Below are 11,420 nucleotides of genomic sequence, written 5' to 3'. Positions count from 1 at the left end.
TAATGGGAGTATCGTGGTGGTTGTGGTTAAACCCCCAAATTATGCAAGTATAATGATTGTATTTACTTTCATTCTATATGGAGTAGCATTTTACAACAGGATTTTGTGCCCCAAAGAACAGCAGAGAGGTGTAAGATAGACCTAGCTTCTTATTCAGGGGTGAGTTATGCCAAACTTCTGTAATTGGCAACAGCAGAAATTCGTTTGAGTTCCAATGAAACGTCTTTCAGCGCATTACATTGATATGTGTGTTGAGAACACTGTGGTATTTAGCCTGGGTGATTCATGGTAGGTAATCACGTTAATCACTTTTACCTCTGTGTCCCAAAGAACAGTAGAGTTGTTAGATGGGTCTCGCTTCCTCGTTTTCAAGGAGAAAACTATATCTAAACGTAAGGCTGCAATTGGTACTAGTATAGTTCTTTGAAAATTTTATATTAAATTTTATATATAATTTCAAATTAAAAGTAATAAATATTAGTAATAGAGTAGTTAATAGAGAGTAAAAGAGTGCTCAGGTGCACTGACCCAACTAGCCTCAACATAATAATTAGTATTAATATAAATATATAAGACATTTATTTTTCTTCATATACTTTTCTTTTAATAAGCTTCTTATAAATAGGGATATTTTTTATGTACGCTTTATTAATTTTTTTAGTTGGGTATAAGATATTTTTATAAATATGGGTATGAGCAGCTCGCATGAAGTGGATGAGTATGTCCTTTTTATTTCGTTGCTTATATAAATATTAAAAGCACTTTCTTCACATATTCGTCTTTATTATGTTGTGTCCAGTACCCGCTCAAGTAGCTTATCGACTTCCAGTGTTGTCAGTTCAACAAAAGTTACTATTTCTGCACAAAGCTTTTTATTTATATTTTTATTTTTGCTGGTTTGTTATCCTTAAGCGTATCAAGTGTCATACAAGCAAATTGGCTACTTTTCTCATGAAGATTTTGACTTACGACGTTTTTTTCCGTTCTGTCCTTTCGGTTTTTATTGGTTCAACAAAAGCCGTTTATATATGATTTTCATATTTTTTTCTTATTGCTGATTGCCAACATTTAGTTTTTGATCCTTTACGGTTCATTTATTCACAAAGCGTTTTTTAATAGATTTTATGATTATGATATGTCATATTTGTAAAAGATTTATTATTTATTCAGATATTTTTAACAACTATGGCAAAGTATTTTTTATGTATAATGTATAAGTAATAATGTTCAAATGTGTTCTTATAAAATAAATCCTTGTAGTGCTTATTTATAGAGTTTCGAGTTTCGAGTGGTTTTATAAGTTGGTATGAAGTATTTTTATAACTTAATATTCGTTTAAATATAAAAAATATCGACAATCGAAGAAGGGCTGCAATTTTATTGCTAAATAAAATGTATTGCAATTGTAATCTATTTTTGGAATAAAGTCCCGATTAAACCTTGGAAGAACACTAAACTTATTTCAATATAATAAAGACTTATAAGTTATTAATAGAAGTAACCTATTATCAAGCCATCCCTAAACCATAAAACACACTATGTTATATTTTTCGAAAAGTCTCGGTAGCTGATGGTTAACTATTAGAATCTTTATCGGTACAAATGCAAAACTGCTTATCAATAAAGTCATTGAGTCTTCAGTTCCATGGCTAAACAACATTTTGCTTCAAGCAAGAAGATACAATGCAAATATAGATTGTGCCACTTAAATACTTGCAGCGATGAAAGTTTAGAAGGCTATAAAACAAGATCCTTTGTAGAAGCTTCCATACTGACAGAAGCTTGTAGCTGTCTATGGACAGAAATCAAGTTTCTATATGAGTTTCTATACAATCGACGGATTATGGTCTATCTAACCACTGATTTCAATTGCTCTGATATTTCCAGACCTTCATGGTTTGAGTGCTACTTATTATTCCAAAAGATGGTTTTAGTGGTTTAAAGTCACATACGGAGTCAGACATTGTAACATAAGTCACTCCAGGGTAAGTTCTGTATCACTTCCAAACTTTGCTTGAGCTATACATTTTTATATTATATCTAAATCTAATTTACAGTATAATGGATCGTCAAGGTGTGAGTACTATATACTATTCCAACGGCTTTCAATGATTTTACATTCTGGAAAAAAAGCAGCTTCGTCTGCTTATCTCTTTTTGATGTTCGTTTCTCTTTTCATTATTGTACTTTACGTCTATCCGCGTGGTAAAGGTGTAAGAATATTTCAGAGGTAAGACATGCTTGTCGTAAAATGCGACTAAAATTCAGACGTTATTCCAACACTGTTTAGAGTGTCAATGGTAGTAAGTGAGTGTATCCACTAGCGACACTCGATCGGCGGTATGTATCTACTACCATTTAAGTTAGCTTTTTTTTTCCTAACCAATTAAGGTTGGCAGTGTCGTGGTGACTATGTGTGAAACCCAAATTAACGCGGGAAGAATGATTGTATTTATTAATTTACATTTGGAATGGAGTTGCGCTTTTATGATGGGCGCTGTGATCCAAAGAGCAACAGACATTTGAAATGCCTCGCTCCTTACCAAGTTGGAAGTTACACCAAACAGACTTCAAATGGTACCGGCGGAATTCCTTGGAATTCCAACGGGGCATTTATTGGCGCATTATTTCAGAGCATGAGTTTAGAATACCGTGGTGTTAAGCTGTCAAGACAGGTAATCAAGTAATTCTAGAGACTCGTATTTTTAGTCGTTTTATTATATTAGTCTATGTAAGTATATCTTTTTAATCGATAATTTTTTCTGCAATTGTGTGCATCAGGTACATAAAAAAATTATTTAATAGTATATCAATACCGTCTACAATTATGTTCTAATGTTAAATTTTTTTTTTAATGTCAAATTTTAACTAAAAATTGAACTTCAACAACCCAAAAAAAAATTTAATGTCACAAATTTCCACTAATTAAAGATACTATATTCACATTAAAAATAAAATTTTTCCATCAATATATCTTAGGATAAAGTTAAGAGTTCTTGATAAATCAATTGTGCATAAATTTATTTTAAAAGACGTGTTTACAAAGGACATCAAAGGAAATATTTAAAATTAAATAGCAAGATTAAAATATAAGGCATCAAAAAGAAAAATAATTTTTTCAAAAAACATAATTAAATAAACACATAAAAAAAATTAAATAAAACGAAAAAAAAATATTATATTTATATGGACAATTTCTTTAGAAAAGCGACAATTTTTGTCAAAATCGAAGCAAATATTGAAATAAAAAATTACAACAAAAATTGTATAATCGTATTTCTTCCAATCGTCCGCTAAGGACAAATATTAAAATTTTTCTTCTTCATAAAAATGCGAAAGAAACTGAAATGCGAAAGACGCTCATTAAATTCGTCTAAGAGCTGCGCAAATAAGTAGCGGAAGATTTTTAATCCCATAAGGCAGAAATGGGGAAGGGCGCTACTACTTGTAATACGTATATAAGCGAAATGCATTTGCCCTTATTAAATTTGACTCCTGTACTGGAAGGGAATATATACCCCTTTATAGAGAGGAAAAAAATGTAGATTTCATTATTATTCTTGTACATAAAATTTAGCGAGTAACAATAATAATCGTAGTCGGTTTTGGGTATGACATGCAAAATAGACGAACGAGTGCCACCAGTGACTTTAATTAGAAAACGTTTAATGCCAATTATTCTATGCTTGAATTGAATTCATTCGTTTATTGTTCCATGCATTACAATAGGAATGCCATTAGTGTAAGAACTTCTTGCTATGAAACATTTCACGGACTATTCGAATCCTTTCGATTGTCATTTTCTTGTTACTGGTTTTTCTTAATTTTACCATTCGTTGCACATTAAACTCGCATAATCGTTTACAAAATTTATATGCTTTTCAATTTTCTGTTTTATACTTCGATTCATTTCAAAATTGTCTTTTGGAAAATCCTTCACTTTTCCATTATGGTCATGAGATGATGCGAACGTGGCTGAGTGCTTATTAACCGTGGTAAAAAGTACTTACGTGACGGTCATTTCATTTAAGGTCTTAAGGCGTTCTGTAAGGCTTAATACTTTTTATCTTACTTTTTTTCTTAGGAGTATCAATAAAGCTAGGAGGGAAGCTTATAAAGCTCTTATCCTTTCAGTTTGAATATTATATTATATATCTTAAAATAGTAGATGTACATAGATGAAATAATATATTAAAAGACTTCGTGCTATTAACTATATATTGTCTGTTGTATTTAAGCTTGTAAAAATATTTGAATGCATTTTTTTGAAATGATAATCAAATGTATACAAAAATTTAATAGATGTACTAAGTAATTCTACTTTGTTAGGAGGAGGACCAATTGAATGATTCACTTATTTAAAGAGGGACGGAATTTAATAAAAAAAAATGTGTTTTACAAAGTCAATGCGAAACCCCATACGTTTGGTACTCCGCCAATATTTTTCACAACATGGATGAGATACACTGGCAAACTCACTCATCATATTCTCCAGCTTAGTTTTCTTTAGATTGTTCTTTTATCCGGTTTCAAAATAATTTTTCAGATGGTTAAGCCTTTGCTTTAAATGAGACCTTTTACAATTTGGATGGGATATTGCCACACTCATCATATTCTTCAAATCTGACATCTTCTGCTTTTTTCTTATTTCGGTCTCTATAAAATTGTTTAGATGTTGAAGTCTTTGATTCATGTGAGAATTTTTATATCATATCACACCTACCATAATCTTCAGATCTACCATTTTCGTATAACTTTTTTATTCGGATACTAAAAAATTGTGAAGCCTTTGTTTCAAATGAGAACTTTGAAAACCAGGATGTGATCTCTTGTCACACCATATTCTTCAGATCTGACATCTTTTGATAAGTTCTTAATTCGGGCTCTACAAAATTGTTTAGATGAAGAAACTTTGCTTTAAATGAGCGTGTAAAAATCAATTTAATCAATAAAAAAGGAGTTATGCAACTACCAAAAAGAGGGTAAAAAGTATTGAACTACAATGAGCACTATATAATTCCATGAAGTATTTATCCTCTGAAAGAAATTCATTTTTTTTACCTTACAATATGAATATCTTTTTAAAATTATTACTTTGCTTTACTAATTACAAATTTAAAGACCACACTGCAATAAAAATAAAAATGAAATGAACCCGCATAAATGAGATAAAAAATCATTTTAGATGGTTTTCTTCTATTTTTCTATCCTACAGAGCATACTCGTATCACATGAGTATGTTATTATTAGTTTTGATTTCAATAAACCGAACTCCATTCGCATAATAAATCGTCTTTGAAGTTATTACAAGAGTAGGACATAAAGTGGCTTCGACTAGTGCAACAGGACTAGACGCCCTTTGTTCTTTCCCATAAACATTTTAAAACTATTGATGTCAATTACCATTTCCACTTCTTAGTTTTGAAGGGAATAGTTTCTGTAAAAGCAGGAAAGAATTGGTTAGACGATCCGAAGTGGAAGTGCTGTCTTTCACTTCCGAAGTGTAGTGCAGAAATTTAATTATGAAGATGTGAGATACAAAAAACAAGTATACAAGTAAAGTTAAAAATTCCATCTTTCCTATGACTAACAATCTGTATATGACCCTTTGTGTCCACTCTTAATTAAGTATCATTTCAAGTTTTTTTTAGTTATTTGTATTTGTTTCTTATTAAAAAATTTTTCACAAAATGTTCATAAATTCACTAAGAATTTCTTTAAAAAGTACGAGTATCAAAAGTACTTTAAACTTTATGATTCCTTTCTTCCCAACTTAGGCTATCAATGCAAAAACTTTTTTAATTGAAAGTTCTATTGTCTTTCTCATTATCACAACAATTCTAATTAATAATAATAATTTTAATAATATTAAGAAAATGAAAAAAATATTGTATATTTAATATAGTCTTTTAATAATTATATTTTTTTTGCTTTAAATGATTGAAACGAAAATTGTGTAATTAAAAGTTTTTAAGCTGATTCTCTATGAAGTTTTTTTTTTTTTGAATGAAAAAGTAAGGAACTCAGTGTTTGAGAAAATAATTATTTTTCTTTTTAGGATAGAAACTAACTTTTTGTGTTGCTAAAAATATGAAAGGGATTATGCGATTCATCAAAGTATAAATGATTCAGTGCGCTTTCAGACCTAGATGAGACGCCAAATACCAGAATAATCAAATCTGGACAAAAATTCGCTTCAACTGTAATTCTAGATAAATATAAAAAATATATTGATGATTTCTACGTCTTCTTCAGCCTATGATTACAGCCCATTTTTCTGAGTATGACCTTAGCTAAACATCGATTGTACAGTACTATATTCTGTTAGTACTGCAATAAGCACACAAACTGCAGGTTTGCTGCAGGTCTGTCCCTTTTCTATCTAATTTAGACTATAAGCTTTAACTGACCTTACAGTCTTATCAATTAGTCCACAGTTTATTTATTGAATTTATTTATGCTTTGAGTTCATTTATCGGGATTTCAGTTGAGACATCATATATCCGCATGAATATTACTATTTCACTGTGATTGAAGTGCATACGTCTTAGAATCCCATTTCCTTTGTTTTTGTTATATAAAATAAACATATGATAATATATGATACATATGATAATATGTAATGTAAATAAATAATCCCTTACTATTACTACTAAAATTAAATGAATTACGTTACGAATTACTTCCTCATCCACTGCATTCTCCAGATTTGGGTTTCAGTGACTATTATTTATTTCAAAACTTGAAAAAGTGGCACCAGGAGAAGAGATTTGCATCAAATAATGAAATGGAATGGAAAACTGAGACATATTTTGAAGGACATGATTAATGGTATTACTTAAAGGACATCCAAATTTTGAAAGATCTTTGGACTCGGGGTGTCTCGAACTAAAAGGACACTATATTGAAGCATAAAATATAATTTTCCAAAAAAATACATTCTTAGGCCGGGTATTTATAAATCCACTTAGTATGAGTGATTTATAAACCTTTTTGACTGACATTATATATTTCTCTTCACACCTTTGATGATTCTAGAATAAATAAATGAATGTTCTTTTATAAATACAATCACTATTTCATTTATTAATTATTATTAAAAGAGATTTTCTAGCTGATATAAACAGTGAGTATTAAAATCCTTTAAAATAATCTTTAAGTACTTTAAGAGCTGGGTAAAATGTTTTCGCAGCGTTCCGGGAGTATAATTAAGAGCTTTCCAAATATATTCTACATTAACTACTTTTTTTTCTGTAGTATCGCAATGGGCGTTTGTTTTTGTTTTAAAGACTATTACTACACAAGGTTGCCACTCCAATCTTACCTAATATAAGGGAAATACAAATCTTGCCAATTTTGGTTTTATTTTTGTCTAATATACTTTTCCTATTTTCAAATGAGATTAGTAAGATAACTCTCATAAAATCTAATCTCGTTTTGAGGAAAAATTATAGATAACAATAAACTAGAAAAAAATGATTTCATTTGTATGATCTTAAATAATGAAACCCGTAAAGATATTGTGTGTAAATCAAAGTACTTTACTGATACAAGTCAGAATGAATTTAGTTAACTTTTGTTGTCTCTTTAGTACTAATACTAAACTAATACTAAAAATACTAATACTAATGCTTAAATACTAGCTATAAGTCAAAGTATTTCACCGCTACAAATCAGATTGAATTTATTAAACCTTAGATAACTGATTAGTTAAAAGTTTTGGAACTTATTTCCTGCATATGTTTAGTTTATTGTTTTGTTTTAAACTTATAATTGCTAATAGTTAATTTAGTATTCGTAACTAAAGTAGTACTAAATTCTTGGAGTAAGGAAGAAGGTTCAGCTTTGTTGTCTGATTATAATAATATATTTAAATTTCAATTAATAAAAAAAGTTTATAGTCACATTTATAAGAAGTAAACCTTTGTATTATATTTATATTGCCTAAGTTTTCTTTAATAGTTTTATTAAAATTTTATTATTGGTATATTTCAGAAGTACCGCATTTATTTTGCTTTAAATTCTAAGTATCCTTTTATTTATTGATATTTTAACAAAGCCTAAAATATAATATAAAAATGTTAAACCTAAATGTGATACACTTATAAGAAAACAGTTCAACCTATATAATGTATTCCTTATGAATATATTATTTCAGTATAAAAGGAAATAATTGAACTCATGAACACCAAAACACGAAAAGGGTCACTTATCGAGGACAGAAATGCAATAAAAATTCCAGCAAAAAATATAAAAATAATTCATATTTCCGAAGATTTCGCTGTTTACAAACATAATCGCTGAAAAATTAAGTTCCTGAAATTGCTTTTTAAATTAGCAGCTTTTGAGGATAGAAACCGCCAAACACCACCTCGAAGTGGAATATCCTTGAAACTGATACGCGGATGAGTTCGATGTTGTAGGGTGGCAGCACTGATTTAATTCCACGCAAATGAAAAATAACAAAGAAAATATAAATATTCTAAAGAATATTTACAAAAAAAGAAACAAAAACACAAAAAAAAAACATAAATATTCTAAAATCACAGAAGAAAAAATGTTTATTTTTTGTATATTTTTGCCTTTCCGCACAATTCAACACCAAGAAATTACAACCTCGAAGAAGAGGATTACACGGCGAGCTTAGAATATTTAAGTGAGCGCAAAATAAAAGCTGCAAAATATCAACAAAATTAAACAAAAACAGGAAACAATATGAAAAAAAAATTTAAATTAGTTGAAAAAACATTAGAAATTGTGGTAAATCTCACAGCAATTCCAACCGCGAACCAGAGACCAGGACTCTTTACAGAAAGGGTGCGTAACGCGTGCTAAGTAAGCAATGAAAACAAAATATGATTTTACTAAGTGAAACGACCGAATCTTTCCCTTTTTTAAATTACCATAAAGCATAAATAAATGAATATATTTTCCACGAATTAAAAAAAATATTAAGATAATTGTAAAAACTACAAGGAATGAAATATTTTAGAACAATAATTCTAGCTCTAGTTAAATCCATTTAACAGTTTTCAATTGGTTTTAAAAAGATAACCAATTATTGGTACTATGGGTTTAAGAATCTTTTTTCTTTTTTACCTGATATATCGAGTGAAGTTAGTTCTAATCTAATTTTCCAATATGAGACCTTACTCCTGTAGTTGATGTCGAACAGTGCTTCTCCAACTGTTTGTAGGATGCCCTTACACTCATAATGTTCATGCATTCTAATTCAGTGTGAACCTTGTCTCTCTCTCTCTCTTTAGAGGAATTAAGGTAGTTGCCAACTATATAGTTCACTTATATTTAAAATCACTTAAAAAAATTATGTATGGATGATCAATATAGAAGCCCTAATTTAAGGTATTCACGATAAAGTTTCAGAGTAGTAATGATCTGTCATGCAGGGGTGTTTGTTTTTAGATTACGAAAATCGGTTATACCACTATTGTGATGATATTGTGACGATATAGCATTAGGTACTTTTAAATCGCTTTTCCGTACAATAAAATAAAAAATATAGAATATAGGTTTACATAGGGCGCAGTGTAGCCATGATATCTATTGCATTTGATGTAATATATATTTTAACAAAACAAAATTAATCAAAAAATTAAATGAATAACCGCCATAAAGCATTGTCAAAAATCACCAGGTCAGATGGCGGCTTTATACAGAGGTTCACACATCTGTCAATAACATTCTTTCTAAAACTCGATAATAGCTTGGTATTCGTAAAAGAAACGCTGTCGAGGTTACAACTGCTCCCGTGTGTGTTTTTAATTTTTTATAGTATAAAAATGGAAAATAATAACGTCCATTTGCATACTGTTATCCTTAATCATGAGTTTTATATTAAGAAATATAAGAATATCATCGTACAACCACAGAATTCGCCTGATTTAACTTGCTATGGTTTTCACCAGTTTGAGCGACTCAAGAAACCACGTCTGGGAACACATTTAAGAAACCGAGAAGATATAATGAATAACATCGATGATAATTCTTTTGGTATTACAAGAATTTCATTTGTAAAAAATGTTACAAGAAGTGGAGTAAGTGCTGGTATAAATACGTTTCAGTCAATGGAGATTACTTAGAAGAGCCCGATATCCATTGTTGAGAATAAACTTGTATTTTAAATTTTTTGAAAAAATTCTCGAAACTTTTTGATAAAAGTGATATATCCATTCTTTTCTTTTTTATTGCCAAAGCATTTGATTATTTATGTTTCCCAAACATAAGACATTAACTTTCCTAAAGTCATTTTAGATAGAACTTAAATTCCGCATCTACACAGTGGATTTGATCCAACGAAAGTCTTATTTATTCTGATAGTAGTTGCTGCTAAGAGTTGAGATGATCGTCAATTGATTCAGCGTCTCTTAAATGTAAATTTGAATCCTTTTACTTTATTTTTAAAATTGTGAATTGTATATCTTATAATCGTAATAATGCTTCCAAAAATTTTATACATATTATTATAAGATTATTTATATAGGATCATAAGTATATAAGATTATATACCAAAATTATATACCTGCATACCCAAATTGTGGATTCCATAAGATGATGTTCAGATACATTTTTCAATTTGAATTCTTATGTTTCTTTAGTTTTGCTGATTCTTGGGTCAAATGTTATTACCCTAACTTTCAAATTATTTATTAGACAAGTGTCTCCTAAAAAAGTGAAAATTACAATACCAAATAAGCATTTTTAATCCTTACATAATTTATTTGAACTAAATAGCCTATTATCGGATTTCCGATTGATCCAGTGGTCTTCTGTAAGCACCTCTGTTGCATTCGTTTTTTCCAATTTAGTGAATTAAGCGGTTTTTCAAGTTCAACTCAGAAGTACGATCATTCCCTAGACTTTCTTCCTTTAACTTTCTCCATCAGAGTAATATAATCCATCCTTAGGATATGATCGATGCAGCGAAGCCATTAATTTTTTATTCAGTGTGTGAAATCAATATCATGATAAACCTTGTATAGCTTATGGTTCATTGAGATGGGTTAGTCGTCGCCAACATGTATATGCCTAAAGGGTTATGAAGAACTTACAAGAAAATAATAATAATGTAATAAATTTTTGGTGTGATATATCAAATTTATTTAAATAGAGTGATGACTGATGACTTTTGATTAACCAATAACAATAAATTTACCCTTTCCATATCCATCCAAATATATAGTTGCCTCAACAATATAAACAAATTAAAAAACTTCCAGAAAAGTGTATAAATTCTTGTAAAATCTTTGTATAAAAATAATGTCGGGTAAACATAATGTGAAAGAATAAAATAAAAATGAGAGGCTTAAGTTTTGTTAAAATCCTTTTAGCTTTGGTTCAACAGCATTTACTTCCCAAAAAAAAAAAAAATATAACAAAAAAATGTAAAACGGAAAGCATAC

The sequence above is a fragment of the Teleopsis dalmanni genome, chromosome 2, assembly GCF_002237135.1.
Source record: "Teleopsis dalmanni isolate 2A chromosome 2, ASM223713v2, whole genome shotgun sequence".
NCBI classification, from domain to species: domain Eukaryota; kingdom Metazoa; phylum Arthropoda; class Insecta; order Diptera; family Diopsidae; genus Teleopsis; species Teleopsis dalmanni.
The sequence above is the reverse complement of the archived record's forward strand: the minus strand, read 5'-3'. Positions refer to the sequence as shown.